The sequence below is a fragment of the Gavialis gangeticus genome, unplaced genomic scaffold, assembly GCF_001723915.1.
Source record: "Gavialis gangeticus isolate Ggan-Ray unplaced genomic scaffold, GavGan_comp1, whole genome shotgun sequence".
NCBI classification, from domain to species: Eukaryota; Metazoa; Chordata; order Crocodylia; family Gavialidae; genus Gavialis; species Gavialis gangeticus.
In genome coordinates this window covers 138,053,613-138,075,269 of record NW_017729022.1, presented here as the reverse complement: position 1 = coordinate 138,075,269, position 21,657 = coordinate 138,053,613, and the positions used below count along the sequence as shown (strand labels likewise).

At 40.5% G+C, this 21,657-nt stretch overlaps 1 long non-coding RNA gene across 1 annotated transcript in view; it reads left to right on the top strand.

Moving 5' to 3' along the window:
* Window positions 1-21,657, top strand: part of LOC109296723 — a 59,387-nt gene that overhangs the window by 33,070 nt on the left and 4,660 nt on the right. Inside the window, exons 2-3 of the long non-coding RNA XR_002097034.1 lie at window positions 19,768-19,867; window positions 21,168-21,321. This is a non-coding gene — a long non-coding RNA (uncharacterized LOC109296723). The remainder of the gene's footprint in view (window positions 1-19,767; window positions 19,868-21,167; window positions 21,322-21,657) is intronic.

Here is a 21,657-nt window from a genome sequence, read left to right as displayed (position 1 = left end):
TGGGGCCTAGCCATGCCCCCCTTAGAAAAGCTTCCTGAAGAAGGGAAGGGAGGGCTGCTCTAGTGCCCCCCAGCTTCTAGCCTAAGCCACTGCAGACATGTGCCTGAATTTCCTCAGTGCAGAGAGAATGTCTGTCCAGTTTCAGACCAGTTCAGCCTAGCCAGATTAGACTAAGCTGCAAAGATTGAATCAGTTCAGGCTCAGGCTTTTTGAATGTCTGTCGCTAGCCAAAATGTGTGAGGACTACAGTTTGCCCTGTTTATGCACAGTGTTTTAATTCTGCTATCACCTGCTAACAGGGCTCCTCAGCTGTCCACATAGAAAGATGTGGCACCCTACCTGAAAAAAATGAATGAACACTGATTTGATATCAATTCCAGAAAGACTCACAAGCCTGTGGCAAAATGTTTTAACCTCCCTGCACATTCCATTGCAGACCTTGGAGTAGCTGTTCTTAAACAACAATACTTTAAAAACCAACTTGAACAGGAAATTGCGGAACAAGAAATCAGTCAAACTCTGGATTGTGTTAAGTATGGTCTAAACCAGGGCAAGCCAACTGGCAGCATGAGAGTTGCTCATCATACGTGGCAGATCAGGGAGGGGACAGGCATGACAGCAGCAGATTGGGAAGAAAGCAAAAAGCAAAGAGAAAACTAGGCAGGGAGCATGGGGAAGGAAGCAGAAAGTGGGCAGAAGATCAGACAAGGAGCAGAGATCTAGGAGCAGAAAGCAGAACAGCAGATTGGGGAGGGAAAGGGGACTGGGATTGTGCCAAAAAGGTTGGTCCCCACTGGTCTACACCAAGACTACAGATTCTTGACCCATTACCTGGATTAGCTTTCATATGCCCTATGTCCCTCAGTGGGTTAACTGCTTTGTTCTTCTCTCTCCTGCTCACCTTTCTTCCCTCAGCAGTGCCCCTTTCTTTTTCTTCCCCCTTCCCTACCCTTTGTATTCTAATCACTACTTTCCATTTAGGTTTGTTGGTTGTAGCCATGTTGGTCTAAGGACATAGGCAGATAAGGTTCTTTGGGTAGATGTTATATCTTTTATTAGGCCAACTGAATAGTTGGGAAAATGTTCTTTTCACATTTGGGGGCACAAACACCCTTCTTCAGGCGTAGGCAATTAATCTACATTTTCACAGACCTGCATTTTGCACATTAGCTTCTGTTTTACTCAGGAGACAATACAGAACACCAGCAGAGTCTCCCTGTGCCTGAAGAAGGGTGTTTGTGCCTGAAAGTTTGCAAAGAACAATTTTTCCAACTATTCAGTTAGCCTAATAAAAGATACTACATCTACCCAAAGAACCTGGTCTCCTTTCTATTTAGAAACTCTGCTTCCTGCAGTGCTTTCTCAGTGTCTGGTGAAGTAAATCCACTGCTTACAGAAGCTTATGCATCTCTGCTTTAGTTAGTCTATAAGGTACAGTTGTACCCTCCCTTCTGCTGGACTTCAGACTAACACAGCTAACTACCTCGTCTGCTAATAAATATAAGGGGCAGTTCTTTAAAAGTGATCTCCCCAGAGTGAGTTGCTGGCTCAAGTATCACAAATGGAGATGGGAATGGCATAGGATAGGATGGATGCTCACAATATCTGACCCTATTTAGGTCTTTAAATAGGGGCTAAACTCTCTCAAAAATTTGGCTTACCCTGTATAAATATTTGTCATCCAGTTTCTGTCTCTTTTCCATTAACAATATTTCTCTTTTCTCTTAGAAACATTTTAGTAGGATTCTGTTTTCTCAAACTGTTGAGTTAAGTTCTGCTACTCCTATTACCATATAATAATGAATCCTCATTACAAGCAGGAAAACCTGAGAACTATAGGTTCTAACATGAGTTTTGCAGTTGATCCAACTATCTGATAGAATATTTAATGACCAGTATTTCTCATGTGCCTAGACAAACAGGAACAAAATCCAGTTCCTCCTGTATGGGTGAACAGTTCAAGAAAAAATAGCCAGGAGGAGAGCTAGCAGAAAAAAATACTGATTTCCCAGAAAATGCTGATTTGTTGATCCCGAAATTTTTTTCTTGAAATTTTCCCTTTTAAGCCTAATTTTTCCCTGTCCTAATTCAGCATTTGACTCTAGTGGGGCATAGTACTAACCAGTACAGTTATTTAAAAAACAGGGGTGAAGTGGAATGAAATTTGAAGTTATTTCAATTTCAGAGATCAAACCTAGCTGATTTCTAATTTTCTTATTTTTGTGGCATATTTTTCAAGACATTGAATGGTTAACAATTCACATTTTTATCTTTCTCCCTTCCCCCCTTTTAGCATTAAGTACAATAAAGTAAATATCTATATTAAAAACAATCAAAACCTAAAAATCCACCACTCATTCCTTTTCTTCCCCAACTATAACATTTTTCCTGTTCTGTAATTTCCAAATTTGGAAAACTAAAAGAGCAGTGGCAGGAGAAAATGAATCTGATTTTTTTAATGCAATGAAGGTTTAATTGTATTTATTGTCTGATGAATTATGTTTGGGCGCCTGGAGCCTGGGATGAGAGTCTTTACTATTTTAAATCTAAATAAATATAAAACCCTGTAACTCTGCCACTGTCACATTTCCAGAGATGAAGAAGTTTTAAATTACTGTGTGGAAGAAAGGAAAAATGAACAGAAAGCTCCAAATCTATACTTCATTCATTCTGCTGCTTTTGGTGCCAAAAGAGGAAAAGAAGGAGGGGGGACAAAAACCTGAAATATTTTTTTCCAAGTTTTCAAAAAGTGGAGGAAGGACACTTGATACTTGAAAGCTTGTCCAACAGCTCCCCTAACTATACAGTTGGTCCAGTAAAACCACTGATATCACAAAAAATTCTTGCCTCTAAAACAAAATTTTCAGTTTGAAAGGAAACACATTTTTCCATGTTTCTCAAAAAAACCCCAAATTAGTCAAAATATATTTTATAGAGAAGTGCTTGAGAAAATCCTATTTCTTGCAGAAAAAAACTTTTGTGTACAAAACTTCCACCAACTTTAAGAAGTTAGACAGCAATATTGCAAAAAGTGCTTTACTAAATGTCTCCTTATCTGCAGCACACATCAGCATGGATGAAATACATTTGATCCCATAATGCTAGTTCTCAACTATTTTTACTGTATTACTGCAGTAGGGAGAGGAGATAGCAGAGTTGTTAGGGAATCTAGATGTATGAGTTTGACCCTTGGTCCAGACTCATGTCTTGAGTCAACCCAGTTGTAAAGGTTCTTTTTTGTGTGGAGGACACAAATATGGCCTGGTGTGATGCTAACGACATCACTGGTGTGCCTTTGGATATAGCAGGAGTTGGCAACTTTTCACTAAGGGTAGACTGCCCTTTGTGATGTGGCCAGTCAATCCCGGCTGCTACTCCAGCTCATCTGTGCTCCGTGAGGAAGCTTGATTTCTCACCAACTCACTGCAGCCTTGCTCACTGTTGTCAGTGACTAGTGTAGTGAGCAAGGATTTGGAATACCTAAATCAGTGACAAGGCTAGCAGAGGCTGGAGAGAGGGGAGGGACAAGACAGAAGCCCTCTGGCACAGAGCAAAGTGCTGAAATATGTTTTGCTAACAGCAGGCAATCCACTGGCCATTAGTAAAATGTGGGCTGAAACAGGTGGAAATTGCAGAAACTATAGAAGCTGACATGCCTTAACCCTTCTTGCCTGGTTCAGGATGAACCTCAAACTTTGATTATAAAAAGCAGTTCCAGTTGAAGTCAGGCCCAGTGTACCAGGTACTGTAAAACTGTGAAGTTGTATCGGTACCCTGATAACAAAGACCTTACAATCTAAGTTAACTAGACTTTTGAGTTTTGGTCCCGTTAAAGGCATTTAGTAGCCATTTTGGTGACACTAGTTGTGGACTCAGGAATTCAAAGATTCAAGAAATTCAAGAAGTCGAAAGACCACTTAACAGGGTGGGCTGTCACCAACCATCCAACAAAAGTACAAGTGAACAGCATCCAAAAGCTCACCAGCCAAGCTGGGGTGCAAAAGCTGACATCTACACTTCTGCCATAGCCCTGGTCTTCTCAACAGCTGAGTACTGTGCACCTATCTGGGCCTCAAGTTAAAATAACAAACTCATCAACACACGACTGTACTCAGTAATGAGGACTATTCTCTGGAACTTTGATAAAATAATTCCAGTGCGTGGCTACCAGTACTTTCAAACATTACTCCTCCCTCTATCCGACGGGATGCAGCAACATACACAAAAATAATGCATATCAATTGTAATCTGGACCTTCCCATCAACAGAGATCTTCAAGATCTCCCAGCTCGTCACATGATTTCATAAAAACCTTTTTGGATGTGAATGGAGCACTTCCTATACCACAACACTGAAGAATCTTGGAGGAAAGCTTGGGCAGAAAACACTTTCCTAAATAAGCACCTTGTCTCCAACCCAACAATGCAACAACCAGGCTTTAACCTTCCATGGAGCATGTGGACAACCCTTAATAGATACACACTGGACATGGCCACCTGATGTACAAGTGGTGCCTAAAAACCTCACCTGGCTGCAACTGTGGCAACCCTGACCAAATCATGGATTACATAATAATGTCCTGCCCCAGATAGAAGTTTAAGGGTGACACCCTGGAGTTAAACTCATTTTCCAGCAGGACATTGATCTAGACAGGGAATTTGGAGTTACAACTGTGATATATAACTCTTGCTCCTAGAACTAGACATGAAACCAGATGCACAGAACAGAAACATGACAAGATCCATGTGACACTAGCTCAACAGAAGAGCTGGGGATAAAATCTTCTGAACAGGGGTGGCTGAATTGTAGAATTTTTGGTTCAGTCACCGAAAAAAAAATCTGAGGAAATCATCAATCATCTGGGGAAGCACTTGTTATGAGGTTTCAGTAGAATCTAAATGCTGCAATTTATTTTAGGGTCAGCCCAGAACACATGTTGTAATTCTAAATTGAATGGGTTTTGTCATTTTGGGGGTCATTTAATATTTCCTCTTGAAATTTAGGTAAATTTTCAAATCAAAATGGAGATTTTTCACTTAGTTTCAAAATGGTATTTCTGAATTGAAACATTCCATTCTGAGATTTTCAAAATGTTTCCCTCATTTCTAGTAACTGAAACTGCTTGTCAAATTCAAACGAATTTGTGAATAGCTTTGATTCTCCTAAATTCCAGGCTTTCTGGGCATATTTGCTATTTGTTGAATAAATATTGCCAGCTCTGCTCCTGAATCTTAGTACACTGTCTTGTTTTCTGAATATACTGCTTCATTTTGAGAAGTCTATCAGATTTTCTCCAAAACCAGTGAGAGATCTATATCTCACATGCTATGTAATGTAGCACAGTAAGGGAAAGATCCTTGAGAGTCCCATGAAAGCTAAGGATAAAAATGGAACTGAGTGGTGTGCTTTTAATACACCTGTCCCTAGGCAAGATATATAATGTGGAGATTAGGGTAGGGATATGGCCAAACTCCTCCATGTCCTTTATAATATCAGTTTGATGAAACCCATGTCTATAGGTATCATAGGATGATTCAGTTCCTTTGCTCATGAAGACCAGGACTGCAGTTATGTACAGTGCTTCCCAAGGAACACAAAGCTACTAGGGGGTTCAAATGTGCTCTTCCCTTCTTCTGCACCCATAGAGTAGCAGATCCATACAGAATAGATGTATTTTTAAGAAGAATTTGCAGTACCCATCTTCCATTTTAAAATATCTTAAGTAGGAGGAAACACCAGATGGTGCTGTTATACCCTTTTGGAAGGCATCCTATATTGATGGTTGTTTTTGAGTTTTTTCTTTTGCGGGAGTGGCAGGCAGCCAAAGGGTTTTGTTTTCTGGCTTAATCTTTTCCATAAAGTCAACACCTGCAGCAGAATTGGTTCCTGGGAACCAGATGCGAGTGTATTGGCTCAAGTTTACAACAAATGAGATGGCCTGCCTAGTATCACAGAATCTGTCCAAAACTGGAATATAATATAAATTTAAAAAGTTAAAATCCCCGGCTTCCATATCACTGATTTCTCCTCTAATACATAATTGATCTGCAAAACCCTAAAATTTCTACTGCTAAGCAAAGAGGATGACAACAGATATATTGAATTCCATGAAAACTTAACTTTTCTCTTTTTTTTCTAGAAATAAGATATTTCTAGGTCTGGCAAGTAGCTCCTATCATAAGCATAAGGAACAACCATTCAAATCCAGATCTTGTCTAGGAGTAAAAGGGTAAATTAGAACTTTTTGAACAGCTACCATTAAACACGTGGATAGATATTTACATATAGATATGTAGAAGAACCCATTTGTTATGTTTATATACACATATATGTATAAACTATATGTAAATTATGCATTATTCTTATATTTTAAATATTCCATAATTTTTTTTGGAATCGGAAAAAAATGTGTTTCACATGAACAGTCCAAAATGTTAAATTCTACAAACCCAGAGAGAAAACAGGGGCCCTAAATTGAAACAGTGGGTTTTAAAAAAATTCCACTTCAGTTTTGGGCCAATTAAACCCCCGTGTTGTGCACACCCCCCATTGACTTATCTGCATCTCTGATGGGGAGGGGAGGGCAAGCTGCTGGTGAGCAAAGCGGTCCCTGGACGGGGGGGGGGGGAGGGGCTGGTCCTTCCCTCCGTGGCAGCGGTGGCCCCCCCAGGCGGAACCTGCCCAAAGGCAGTCCTGGGGGGTACCACAGCTGTGGAGGGAAGCACCAGGCCTCCGTGTAGCTCAGGCATGTAGGCAGGCTCTGGTGGGGGGGGTAAGCTTGAGCTCGCTGCTTTTCTTGGGTGCAGCCTGCAGAACTGCAGAGTTGCATGGAGCCAAGTGCTTCACTCCACGGCTGTAGGGGCAGCAAACTAAAACTCCTCAAAGGAGTTTTAGTTTCCTGCATCCCAAGTCATTTAAGGCGCATTATGCCACCGAATTTCCTACGGTGGCTGGAATTAATGCTCAATACGTCGCCGAGGTGTGAAAAACACCAACACCATTAAAGCAGTGCAAAAGCATTTAGCTTACTTTAAAGTGTCATGCACACATGCTCCTCATTTTGTCTACACATGGCCAGAGAGTTTGACTCATGTAAGATTGATTATATGAGGTAAGGGTGTGTTTCGGGATTCCAAAATATTTAAAGGTTATTCTAAACTGTCTGAAAAGCTTAAACTTCAGCTCAAATAACATATATTTTTTTTTCCTGTTCAGCCTTCAGCCACTTTCATTCCACTTACTTTCTCATTGATTCCTTTACCCATTACACAATCTATTCCTTTCTATAATGAGGAACAGATTGATTTATATGATTCCACCTTTTGTTGCCTTATTGATGCAACTGCTCCCTTGTGGAAGGATGATTACCATTGTATGTCAATTTTGGAAGAGCTCAGTCAGACCAAAGTGACTAGGTGTAGCTTTATGTAGCTCTGTAGGTATTTTGTGCTGATAGCTGGAGGTGGAAGAAAGTTGGGCCAAATCCCCAGGTCCTATGCTGATTTATACCATCTGATACAAGTTTAAAGGACTATTTTGGTGGCAGGATTTGTACAGTGACCAGAGTTTGGAATCAACAATAAATCTGTTAATTCCTTTGTCCTTAAATATGACAGACAATTACAAGCTAAGCCACATATGGCAGGCTTGTTCAGCTACCAGAATGTCACCCAATGTATGGGTTGGATCAAGACCTATCCATGTTGCAGCTGCCAATAAAGCTAATAAGGCTTTCTGAATAACAATGTAATGATCCTAAATGAGATGCAGACTCATGTATAGAAGCCGACCACATGCTCTGAGTAACACAGTAACACAACTAAATTAGGTGTGAACACCTGAAAACAGGCTGATCCAGCACAGCTTTAGCAGCATGCATGTTTAAGTAATGACTTCAATATCAATATTGAAATCCATGAGATAAATTGAGATCCATGATAAACTGCTAATGTTATTTGCATGATATGTATGACTGCCTACTACCTGCAGGCATCTTAAGTATATGCAGAGGTGATTTCCTAGGAATGTCCTCTAAATTACACAATGTGAGGACCATGCACAAAAACCTTTTATCCAATATTGTTCTTATTAATTCATTCATCTTTTTTGGTCCTCTCTGAGAAGCAGACTATGTGAAACGATGACTATCAATTTATTAGGAAAGTTAAGAAAGTAATTTGGAGTGTACATTCCACCAACAAGTTGCTAAATCTTTGTGCTCAAAGATATTTTTGGACTGTTAAGTAGTTATAATATTGTTGTAGCCTGTTTATAAAATCTATTTCTTCCCCAGAGGACATTGAAAAAAAAATATACTCATCATCAACCTGTCTGCTGTCTTCTGTTTTAGTTTAACCTCATTGAAGGGGTGAAACACTTGACAAATTTTAGTTTAGCTTTAATCCCATCAGGGTCTTCCTTTGTGTCACGCAGCCTTAATGGTTAGTGATAGGTAGATCACAGAAACATTGGAAATTTGATTTGCACAACCCTCTAGAGTTGCAGTCTACTCTCTATTTTAAGGCAGTTGGGTTCTTTAAATAGGCAAGTTAATTCCTCTGCCTCTGAATACACATAGCTTGATGATTAAAGGCAAGTGGCAGTCTTAGGGGATGAAAATATTTATCTTCGTAGTAGGTCATCTAGAACTTGATCTTGCATATACAGATGCAACAATACAAAAAATGGTTTAATTTATGTAACCACTGCATTGCCTTCCTTAAAACTTCTGCTAAGAGATCTGGTATAACAAGAGAATAAACGGGTCTAAAATTATAAGAATTTATTTTATTTTTCTCTGTGGTTTTTAGTTACTATCATGTATATCTAAGAAGTACAAATTGTCTAGTTTATCAAGAAAAATGTCTCTACACCACAACGAGTACAGAACAAGGCATTCTCTGTAGCTATAGGTATCTGGGCTCTAGGGACCACTATATTCCCATGTTCATAAAGAGATGCCCCTCTCCATCTTAATCCTCAATCTAAAAACTCTAGTTTCTTCTCACAGATGGAACTGGCCTGTGAACATTCTTGTCCATCAAGAAGTAGATACAATTCTAGTCCTTTAAGCATATGATGCTTGTGTGTGTGTGTGTGTGTGTGTGTGTGTGTGTGTGTGTGTGTGTGTGTGTGTGTGTGTGTGTAAGACAATGTAGAATTTACTGCCTCACGTCATTATGCTCATCAATATACAGCCAACATCTACACCAGGCACCATGGCTCCAAACATTTGGCATAGATGTTAAGGAGCCAAGGACCTCGACCCTTCTTTTCCAGATCAGGTACAGTAAGGTATTCTTCTTCAAGTGTGGTCTCTCAGGACCCCTCCTGGGATATCGTGGTTATGTTTCCATCACAATACCAGAGACCTTATTTCACCATTGCCAGTGTTTTTGTATGCCCAGTACATACTCCAATACATCTTAAACCTAGATGCCAGCCATTTCACCATGAATTATGCCTGGGTAAGAGATGCATGATTTGCCCATTTAAAATTAGTCTAATCTCTGAGGCAATGAACTCTGCCTGTACCATTCTTGTCAGTCCCAGAAATGAAGAAAACCCAGCATTTGTTAGTAATGCTTCTCCCACTCCCTCTGTACTGAGTCCCCTCCCAGTATACTTTATGTTTCTAGATGGGTCTAGGTATTTTTGACTCCATACTGATGTCAGTAGTTGATGTTGGGGTTGATTAGAGTTAGGGAGGAGTACCATGCAGCTCATGAATTGCTCTTAGCTTATGATGAGGGATTGGCCCAGCACCAGGAAAGCTCAGGATGGGGAGAATGCAAAGGCCATTGTTGTACCTGACCCTTTTATGGCTTCCATATGCTTTTCCAGCTTAAGGTGCTGAGTAATTCTTAAATGGTCTGGCAGTGTTTTCCTGAATCCTACACCCAAACTTGACACCATTTTAAAATCAGTTTGCCATGGAGATGAAGCAATTCATAAAATTTGATTTGATTTGATTTGGTGCCTACCTGAGGAGGCATCCCTACTCCACACATAGTGATCCCATTGTACAAGTAAAACAGTGGCATTTGGTGAGACATACAGCAAAGCATGGTGCTTATAGGATTCATTTCCCTCCTTTTATCCAATAATGTGGTCTCAGCCAATAGAAAGGCATGCCTAATTTCAGACACAGGTATTTGCATTTAACAGAGGAGGGCCTATATTTTCTAAAGTGGCTGTTGATTCTAGGTGTCTCCATTTTCAAGGTATCTCAAACGGGTCACTCAAAAATGGAGACTTCCAAAATCAGTAGTTACTTTGAATTTTTAAGACAAAACTAATTGTGGAGAAACAAGTTAGAAAATAATCCAAAATGCAATGCAAAATTAAAAAGGAGATCTGATCCCAGATGTTCATATATATTAAATTCACTGCATAAAGACTCCTAGATATTTATTAAGAGTAAATGATGAGCTTGTCAGTTTGTCATGGGCAATTAAGAAAGAGAGCATAGTTCATAGCTAGTTATTGCAAAAGAGAGATGGGCTGCAGAGGCTGTGTTGGATATTGGTTTTGTGGTCCTAACATTAGCCTGAAATCCAGGCATTCCGCAGTGATTTATGAGGAAATGTGATATCAAACTACATGAAGTGAAAAAAGAGCTGTGTTTCAGATTTCCTTAATGATTTAGGTGAAGAGTGACTGATGTCTGTAGTGCCTTTCATCAGAGTAGTTAATACTGGTAGAGAGCTTAGAATAGTGTTTATAGGTAGTGTGTACTAAATATTATCTCAAAGCACTCAAATACTTATTAATTAAGCCCATGGTTGGTAATATTTATCCACATTTTGAAATGATTAAGCAGAGGTACAGAGATCGCTGAGTGTATCATTAAGTAGGAACCTATCAAATTCACAATGTCATGATTTTTTTTGGTATGTCCCCCATGAAAATGCAGGAAAAGTGTGGGGAGGGGAGAGGTGGAAGGCAGCTGCAAGCAGAGGCAGGAAGCCCTGGTAACTTGAAGTACAGGGGGAGTAAGGGGTGGGGGAGATTTTCATGGCGAAGTAGAGCAGAACCCCATCCTACACCTCTGATTAGCTGAAGGGCCCCTTGCCTCCCCAGAGACTGACAGATAGTCATCTGTGAATTTCCAGGGAGGGGCAGGACTTTTGGAGATCCTTGGCCAATCAGAGGTGTGGGATGAGAGTGCTGTGAAAAAGACAGCTGATGCTGAGTCAAGACCACAAAATTTGGAGGAAGCCTCCATGAATTAGGTAGGTCCCTATCAATAAAATTCGTGAATAGTAACTAAAAATAGGGCAGATAATAAATGCGTTTTTTTAAAAAGATGGAAAAAATAATTTTCTATTAAATCAATTTATTTCATAAAACAGCAATTTCCACATCATTTTGTTTAGGCGGAAAAGGAAACAGAGCAGTTCTTTGTTGAAGCACTCAGTTTTGACAATTTTGAAAGGAAAATTTTACAGTATTTTCTTTTCAAATTTACTTTTTGAAATGAAATTTATTTTTATATGAATAATATTTTTAAAATCTCAAATTCAAAACAAAATGCCTTAATATTATAAAATAAGTGTACAGTTAGGTCAAATAAGTGTTTTAATTTTAGAATTCCATTTCATAGGGCATTTGATGTTTTTAGCTTTTATATCATAAAATGAAATAATGGATTTTCTTGTAAAATGGACAACCTGGCACCTCTCCAGCTCTATCAAGGGATTTGGTCCCAATTCTTTAGTCATTGCATTACATATCCTTAGAGTGATCTTGTACACTGGACTCCCATTCCAGGTTCTTCCATACACTCATTTGATGACCTTGTACCATGGGCGACTGGTGCTACCTTGGTCAGGGCACATGTCCCCCCCCCCCGAAACCAATCAGTGACTGGGGAGGGGGGGTCCCCCACAATCAATTTTGCCAACAGGGGGGTCCCCCCATGGCTGATCATGTCAACAGGGAAGTGGCCATGGTGCTCCTGGAAGTGGCCATGGCACTCCTGGAAGTGGCCACGGGGCTTCCTCTGGTGCTCCCACTCCCTGGCTGGTGTTCGCAGGGGGGCACTGGTGCTCCCGCCTGCCTCCCCCTTCCCATCACCTAAGCAGGGAGTGCGGCCTGTCAGGGGGTGCACCAGTGCTCTCAGGGGGTGCAGGTGCACCCCCATGCACTCCCTATGTGTCGCCACTGCCTTGTAAAATTACTTAACCTCACTGGATCACAGTTTCAGATGAGTTCAGGACCAGGTTGTTCAAATGTTCAAAATGTTTAGCACCTGCAGCTGGAACCACGATGTCACAAAAGTTCGGCTTCCATTTTGGTCACTCACATGAGAACCAAAATTTCAGTAGCACCCTAGATCTAGCAACATCCATTGTTAAAGTGAAGTTTGGATTTTCAAAAGTCATCTCCTGGAGAGACATGAGAGTGGCTACCTTTGCAAATGTTTTCCAAGGGCACCTACACCCATGGAGACCAGTAAGACTTACTGGGTGCTGAACACTTGTGAAAATCTAGTTGCTTCAAATAGGTACTGTATGACACCCAAGGGTTCATGCCTGCAAAGTTCAAAATCTAACTCCTTTGGGGCCTGCCCCCTCAGTGTAATAATAAAATACATGAGCATCTGGCTCAGGAAGCCAGAAGCTTGCTAGCTTCGGAGGAGCCCATTCATAGAGATCTAACTTCCCTGTGCATTGCCTTGATGGGGGGGAGGGAAGGGCAGGGGGCCCTAACTCATAGCTGTGAAATCCTCTAGTGCTGTTAAAAAGCTAGACCCCCAGTCCTAGTGGCATTGAATCCAACCTCCAAAAGTCTCTTGTCCATCTTTCTTTTGCTCTGAGCTTACCAACTGGAGGAGAAGCAGGTATAGGAGTACCTTGCCTGAAAATCACATCAGATCTGTTATCTGCCCTATTTTTACATGTATTATCTGCCCTATTTTTAGTTACTATTCAGACATGAGCTAGGGCAATGAAAAGCTCAACAGTATCAGGACTCAGATGGTTTGTTGATGGCAACCAGCAGAAATGTAGCTATTTAGGGATTTCACACACATGCAGAGTTTAGCAGCAGCTGAATGGGAGTTTTGAGGATCTCTGTGATACATAACTGGATTTAGGTGCCCCTTGACTATTCAATCCTAAATTCTTCAGTGTTAAATAGGACTGGGTGTCCTTGAGAATCTGGCCTGTAAAAGATACAATAAGCAATTCCTACCTCAAATGGGTATGAAAAAGTTCTGTAAAGGTTCAAAAGTATCACTGTTATTACAAACTTGGGTGAAGTAGGGAAGTATCAAAGGATTTCTTTTTCTCCCAGGAGGCTCAGTCTTGAAGAACTGCTGGGGAGTGGTGGGATAGTTTTCAGGGACAGAGGCAGCCTGGTACTAGCCTGGGAATTTTTCTGGATAAGCAATGACTTCTGCTCCTCCTTGGTGCTTAAGAGTACATGGAGTACATTCACAGTGAGCCTGGAATGGAAACAAGAGAGTTCTGGCACCTGGCTAATGGAAACACTCAGGTAGCAGCTTTCCCTTGCAACTGCTACACTGGGAAATAATTGATATAAATTGTCTCAGACATTCATGGCTGTTTGTGTTCCTTCCCACGGGATATTTTTAGGTCCAGTACTGCAGAAAAAAAGGGCATAGGCATTATTTTTATATATATATATTTGGGGAAAAAAAGCTTATCTCAGAAAAGTATAAAAAACTCAAGCTTTCTTTTTTGCTATAGTGAGGGATCATCAAGCACTAACATATTTGTTCACTGCAAACCGCTTATAGATGATTACAAGTAGTTACAGTCTCTTGCCACCTTTAACCAAAGCAAAGAATGTGATGTAAAATAATACATTTTGCTTGCATCACATTGTGTGGGATCTCTCTGGGGTGAGCTACAGCACAAAGGAGTCAATCCACCCACTATAAAGCTGTTAAAGAATTAGTTGTTTAGTGGCATCAGGTGGGGAAAATAAAGTCGGTTAAGTTTATTTCTGTTAATCTTATTTTTTGTATTAGTCCTTTGTGTTTTAAGGCTGAGGTTGTCAAAGCTGCATCCAGTGGTTAGGAGCCCAAATCCCTTTGTAACATTCTGTCCTAAATGTTTTGCTGATTCTTTTTGCAAACTGATGGCCAAATAAATCACAGAACTGTAAAACTGACTGAACATCAAATTCTAGCAACAACAATGGTGATCAGCGCAGAGTACCTAGCCTGTGAGAGCTGGGCAAACTTTACACATGGTTACATAATCATCCATAAATATTGCCCCTTTTGGGGGCTGGACTCGATGATCTCACGAGGTCCCTTCCAACCCCTAATGTCTATGAAATGGCCACATCAAAGGCCACCTTTTGCAGTCTTGATCCATGCAGGCAGCCCCAGAAACTTTAGTGATGGAAAACACAATATCATTAAGGACAAGACCAGATTCTCAGACCCTCTCTGGTTACTGCACTATTACAGTCGTATACCATGACTATACAATGCTGACTCTGGTGAATCCATGGGAACTTTGCGTTTGATGTTACTAGAGCCAGGATTTTACCTCTGGAGTACAATAGGACTGCAATGATTAAGTGAGATGACTCCCATGTTTTGGCAAGTAGGAAAATGGTGTGCTTAGTGGAAAAGCAGCCCAAAGGTCAAGATTTTACCTCTCACTAGGCAGAGGCTGTGAGTTTGTGTTTTCCATGAATTGTACTACATGGTCTGTCTTTCTCTATGCAGTAAATTCATCCCCTTGATGCCCTAGTACCTCCCAAATCAAAAGGAGAGCAGTAAGTGAGTCATGAGCTGTGACTACATGAGACGCTGCAAGGTGCACTCTTGGAAGGTATAGAGGATGATTTTTTATTTTTTTTTTAGCAATTGTCATTCATATTATTCCTATACTCTTAGCTGAGTGGACTAAAGTAACAACACCTTCTACATTTTCCACCTTCTGCAGGGTGGAAAATGTAGACAAAAAACAGACTTACACATGGACTAAAGCCAAACTTTTAATTTAAGTAAAAAAAAGTCCTTCGTGTTTAAATGTATTGATCTACAGATTCATAGAGTTTAGGTCCAGGATGGGCCACAGGATCATCTAGCATGACAGCCTATATATCACAAGCTATTAAATTTCACTTTGATGCTTTTGTATTAGTTCTGACAATTTGAGATTAGTTAAAGCATAATTCCATATAGGCAAATCCTTAAAAACTGTCTGACACCTAAGGACAGACCTGAAACCCTTCTAAAGTATTACGAATAAACAAGCCTGTTAGGACATGGACAGATGTAGGATATATCACACTCCAAATGCCTTTAATGCCTTCCACAAAGTGAGGGGGCAGACATCATCTGGTAATTATGTACTTAATTGGTCCAGTCCATTTAAAAAAAATGCCCCTGAATGAAACAGGAACAACTCTGAAGTCCTTCAGTTTGAAGCACTTGTTACATTTGCACCCTCTGATGCATCTTTCAAGTGACCTTATATTTGTCTTTCCAAATAATTCACATTCTCCCAAATCTGACTACTGGTGCGATGGGAATAATTTTAAGTGGTAAATTGCAAATTCTGTGGGATGGAGTAGAAAATGCCCAAACAGGTGCTCACTGGGCATGTCTACAAAACACTCTATGTTGCCATAGTGACAAGCTACATCACCATAGCTCATTGCTACAGTGACATAGTGATGCCAGGCATGAATCATGACAATGATGCTACTATGCAATAGCAATGAGTTACTCCACAGTACCTCATTCCTACCACACAGTGCTGCTGTAAATAGTTGTGCAGCATCGGAAGTGCACAGTAATGCCAGTTACTGTGCAGTCCTTTAGCACGTGCTTAAGCAAGGACTAAAGGACTGCGCAGTAACAACTGCGCAGTCTGCTGCATGTGTAGACGTGCCCACTGTTAACTAGGGTCCATATTTATGAATCACATAAAATGCTTCTTCACCATATGCTGCATTTGCATTGTGTTTTAGGAAATAAGAGCCAATCCTACAAAATTGTGAGTTGTGTTGACTCATGTGAGCTCAAAAAGGCCCACTCATGGGAACAGGACTACACACAGAATGAGAAACTACAAGACCAGGCCCTCTGCTAAAGTCCATTAAAAACCATTCCTTATTCCAAGGAGTTTATGAAGTCTCTTTTTATGTTAAGATGGAGCTTGTGGGATTTGTGTAATGCCCCCCTTCCACATGCTACCCCGGGCTACCATCTGGCATTATGATGGGCTCTGAGTCTCTGCTAATCCTGATTCTTATGACACTGGAAGGGAACAGAAGCACAACAACCACTTTATTCAGTGGTAAAGAGTGCAGAGACGCCAGTAACACCAAGATGTTATTTTTGTGCACCGTTACTAAATGAGGAAATAGCAAGGTAAAAATTAGGGGATATAGACACAGAATTGTTTCAAAACAGCACTTTTTTCAGAGATTCCAAGCAGCAATAGCAGCTGCTCCTCCACGATTGTTCTGCCAAAGTGCTGAGCAATAAAGGAAGTGCTGAATTCTCACTGAATTGAATGGAAGTCAAGGAGCTCAGTATCTCACAGCAGCAGTCCCCTGTAGCCAGTTCAGTTTTCCTGTGGAATAGTTAGTTTGTGGGAGGTCGTATCTGACTGACACTGTAATGCCGTAATTGTCTGTTAACAGTTAGTGTGCCTGTATATATAATTGACGTTTCAGTGCTAACACCCTCCAGGGCACATTTTGCTATAGAAGAGATGTGCTTCAATGGAGTTGATACTTTTGGTAAAATAAAATAGACATAAAGTCAACATATCTCTGCAAGGAACTTTTTTTCCCCCCATAGTTATGACTGGAAAATGATCCCTGAAGTAGAAGGGCTTAATACATCTCTTTGATGAGTTTTTCTCTTTACTTTCATCTACAAATAATAATCATTGTCTTACCCCTGAATCATGTAATTAGAGAAAAGCTGTATAAAAAATGAATGCTGTCGAGTTTTGCTGGTGCTTGGTGGCAGAGCAACCCCACAGCAGCACTCTGCTTCTTCCAGGTTGCCAAACAAGGCCTGATCCTGAGCTGTCAACTCAGTACGTGGTGGGATGTGACATCTCACCTGCATATTTGCTCACCAATTCGAAGAGGGCTAGGCTGTTGCTTGGAGACCTTTCCACATGGGCTCCAACCCCTGAGGGGCCTTCTGAAGCCCTAGAACTTTTTCTGTTTGGCCATCAAGACCCTCTGGGTATAGACAAACACATCACAGCAAATTGAAAGGGATCAGAGACTCTTTCATTTTTACTGGTTTACTGCAGGGTAGGAGTGGACACAAAGGCAGTTACCATGGATCAGGTCATGCACCAAAGTTCCTCCCCCTTTTTTAAATTGCTGCACTCTGTTCATTTATCCATTCTCTCCATCTTTCTTATCTCCCTGAAAACTGTTTCTACCCACCTCTCACCCACAAACATCTGCTTTCATTTCTTTTGATACCTCATTGCCCATTCATCTTCTACTTGCCCCCATCTTTGCCACTCTTTCTGTTCCCCTGCATTTCTGGCATTCCTTCCCCCCTACCCCTCATTACATACTCCTCTGTCCTAGACCCCCCAGCTCATCAGCTGTGCCTCTTTTCTTGCATGCTTAGAGGGGAAGTTGAACAAAATCTGGTGCTGCTCTCAAATCCTATAGATATTTGGGTGTCTTATTCACAGCTTCTCCATCATGGAAACAACATATTCAGTCAGTTAAAATTAAGGGAGCCCAATCAGCTGTGGCGATAAAGAAATTTTATGAAACTACAGGAGGATGATCAGTCCAAGCTCCTGTATCAGCATACAAAACCAAAATCACGCCTCAGATCTTATATGATGCTGAAGTATGGGGTTATGCTGCTAGTAATGATGTAGACATACCTCAGAATTAGTTTCTTAGGGCTCTTCTGGCTCTTCTTCCCTCAACTCCTGCATCTTTTTTGAGATTAGAGATGGGAATGGATTCTATTTTAACTATTATTATTAGAATGGCAGGATTTTGGTTTAAAATCCTGCCCCTTTTACCATCTTATCTGCTTAAATTATGCTACATAGAAGATATTAATAATCCCCCTCCTCTCCAGTCACCCTGGTTAGTTTTTCTTTCCTGCACTTTTGCACTTTCTGGGATGGGATATTATCTCAAAGATAATGAAAGATCTTTCTCCCCCCATAGAAAAGGTTTGGGTTTTCCAAAGGACACAAGATATTGCCAGGCAGAATGATTTTACAGTGGCTGGGGCTACTCACATTGCCCCTTTACATACTCTTTGGAAATTAGATTGAGGGGGAGAAAGGATCTACGGTTGGATTTCAATAATAAATGGCTATCCTCTTTGACTAGACTCAGGACCGAACAAATGCTCACAGTTCATCTGGCTGGACGCAGATTTTCCATCCCAGGGGCTAAAAGATGTTGCCCACCCTGTCTAGGAGTTGTGACAGATACTGTCCACAGTGTATTAGAAAGTTCTTTATATGATGACATAAGGAGAACCTATTTATTACCAAACTTGCAGAAATTGATATACTTTTCAAACAGAGAGAAATTAATTTGGCTTTTATGGCAAACAGATCCAAATGTAATAACCCATCTAGCAAATTTTCGCTTACAAGGCTGAGGTGATTAGAGTTAAATATCCTTTATTACTGATATGAGTGATATGTTTTAACATTAGACGTGATTTTATTGTCTCAAGTGTGGACCTACGTACAGCAGTATTATAGATGAATGTCTTGATCTGCTACTATGTTTATATTAATAATGTTTTTATGTGGGTGGGCGCTATTTTTAGTATAATATGTGTAGTTTGGTTACTTTGTTCAAACTTATTTATATTATGGGTGTATGTATGTTATGTCATTTTGGGGAGCATGGCATTTATCCAGAATCCTTAATAATAATAAATTGAGGAAGCATTTAGTTATAACTGGTGCTGCTGAGTCAGAGGTTGAGAAGCTGAGTCTCCTCTCCTGCTCTTCTGCTCTCTCCTTCCCTAGCCAGATCTTCCTGTTCTTTTTCTACTGGTAGGGAAGCATAGGACAGGCCCAGGCAGGGAGGGTGGTCCAGAAAGGAATTTAACAGCAGCTTCTTGTTTGTCTAAAATGAGGCAAGCTGCCCTCTAAAGGCAGAAAAATGTACATCCTCCAACACAGTTACCTCAAAAATGAGCTTGCCAAACAGTGACAGGTACCCATGTGTCCTCAGACTGGGTATCTCTTTCCCAGTCCCCTGTCTCCCCTTCATAGTCTGCCAAAAGCTAAATGGTGCAGAAGCTTATGTGTAACAAAGATGGTGTTCCCCCCTTCCTCCAAGATGTGAAAGTTGAAGGCCCCAAGCCCTTTCTTGCCCTTCTACATTTACATCTGAGATCAAACAGAAGTCCAGAAGGGCCTTACGGGAACAACAAAGCTCAGGAGCTCCGTACCATAGTGCTTAGTTGTTCCCTTCAGTGCTCAGAACAAAACAGATGACCATGACCTCTGCAGAGTCTTGCAATGATTTAAAAAAATTGAGAGTGACTGTCCAGCTCCAACATGAATACACTTTCCTGTGAAATCGGAAGGAAGAAAAGGCCCATCTCCTGTCTAGTGCCTGTAAGAAATCAATGGCATGTCAGCAGATGGGGTTACTGTATTTATAGCTACAAGAAAAAAAATCACAAAAATTCATAACTGTATTATACTGTTGCTCCTTTCCCAGTTGCATATGTTGCTCGTCTTTGTAGACGGGAAGCTTATTAAGACAAGGGTGATCTCTTTCTTTGTGTTTGTACAGTGTCCCGCAGCCTATGGTTCCAACCAGACGGGCGTCTTTGGGCATTATAAGAATTATTAATAATTCTTTTGCAAATGTGGGTTTCTTGACTTTCAAGTGGGTAAGTTCAGGTGACATTTGGGTTTGATTCTATCGTGCTGCCTATACATGTCAGAAATGGAAGATACCTGGCTGAATTCGTATTAAAAAAAAACCTTGGGATTTTAAAAAGTAGTAAGAAATGCCTGGGAAAATTGACCTACATGTGGTTTTAATCAGTCAGTGGATAACCCCCCCCATTACCCTTTAAAAGGTCATCTGATAAACATCAGCAGTGGGCTTTTCTCACCAACCCAACACTTACACTTGCCTCAGGCTACTGTAATATGGCATGGGAAGTTAAATTAGAAGCATATATTTGGTAATAGCACCTCTGAGAGGGAGTCTTCAAAAGACTGTTCCCCCATTAAGGGATTAGAAGACTAATATACATATCAGTAAACAGACTCTATCCAAAAAAGAAACAACCCAGAACATGAGAGACAGATCAGCATTTTGTTCTGATTATCTGCTTTGATCGATGTTAATTTCTTTGTTACTTTTTATTCCTGCAAAAATACCACTGGGAAATACTGTAAAAATATCATTGGGAAATGCTCCTTTAGAGCCCTCACTTCTGTATCCTGAGTGCACTAGAAAACTTTTATGATGCATGTTGCAATTATAGTAGGGGGAAAAAATTCTTTGTGGAGTTGATAGTCATTTTGAAGACTACCCAAAACCAAAAGGTAAAATGATTTACCATAAGAATGAGGCCACTCAGTACTTGTGTTAATTCATTGTCAATAAGTGAGCAGGGTATAAGGTATCTAATGAAGAAGTAACAATGACGGGTAGCACCAAATACTGTACCACATTCTGACTTTAGTATTTACAGTAATTCTTTGTGATTTGCCTCTGTGTTTTTATTTGGGGTTATTTGGCCAAAGATTGTCATTAGAACAGAAACAGGATGGACTGCTTAAGCAATAAGAATGGAGGCAAAGGGGATTTCCTAAGGACTCATAACTTGGTGGGAAACTTGAGGACTTAAGGTGAAATAAAGTGTCTATATTAAGGTCATTGTTTTTGTTAGAATATTTTAAACTTTGGGGTGGGGGAGGAATTAAGCGGGCTCTTTTTTCTGTATACCAGCTTTCTTTTGTGCTTAATCCCAAGCCAGATGAAGACAGTTCCCTTTGTCCTCAATGGGTTTTGAATTAAGCTGGAGCTTGCAACCGTCAGGGCGATTGTGGTAGGGTTGGTAGAAGAGGCATGTAGTTTTGTTGGCCTGCTGCAGTCAGAAAAGCCATTGTATGAGTAGGGGTCTCCACAGAAACCTTTATTTTCTCCTAATTTTCCCCTGCCCTACACTTTTTCAGACCACAAGGTAAAGGAGGACTTTTCTAAGCACTCTTTCTTCACACTCAGCTGGTGATCTGAAGAGTAGGCTGTGTTCTTTCTCTCTGCCACAATGCCATGACCCACAATAATGATGTTTCAACCATCAAGACTTAATCAACAGTTTTTTCAAAGGTGAATGAGGCAAAATAAAACCTTGCTCTTTCAGAGACATATTGAGTATGGAAATGACCTGCAGTTAGGGAGAAATTAATCTTCTCCATGATCTCCAGAGCATCCAGCATTATGAATTATGAGTCATAAGCATATGATGATGCACTAGTAGTGAAGCTAGCCAAAAGGGTAGACTTCAGTGTGAATGTTTAATGATGATCAGAGGAATTTTTTAAGTATGCATTGTGAGCGTATACATTACAAATTTGTGTGTACAATCAACCATATGTTTCAGAGAGCTAAGACTTGAAATCAGGGTTTAGCTTGATCTTTTCATCTGAAGTTCACATACATTAT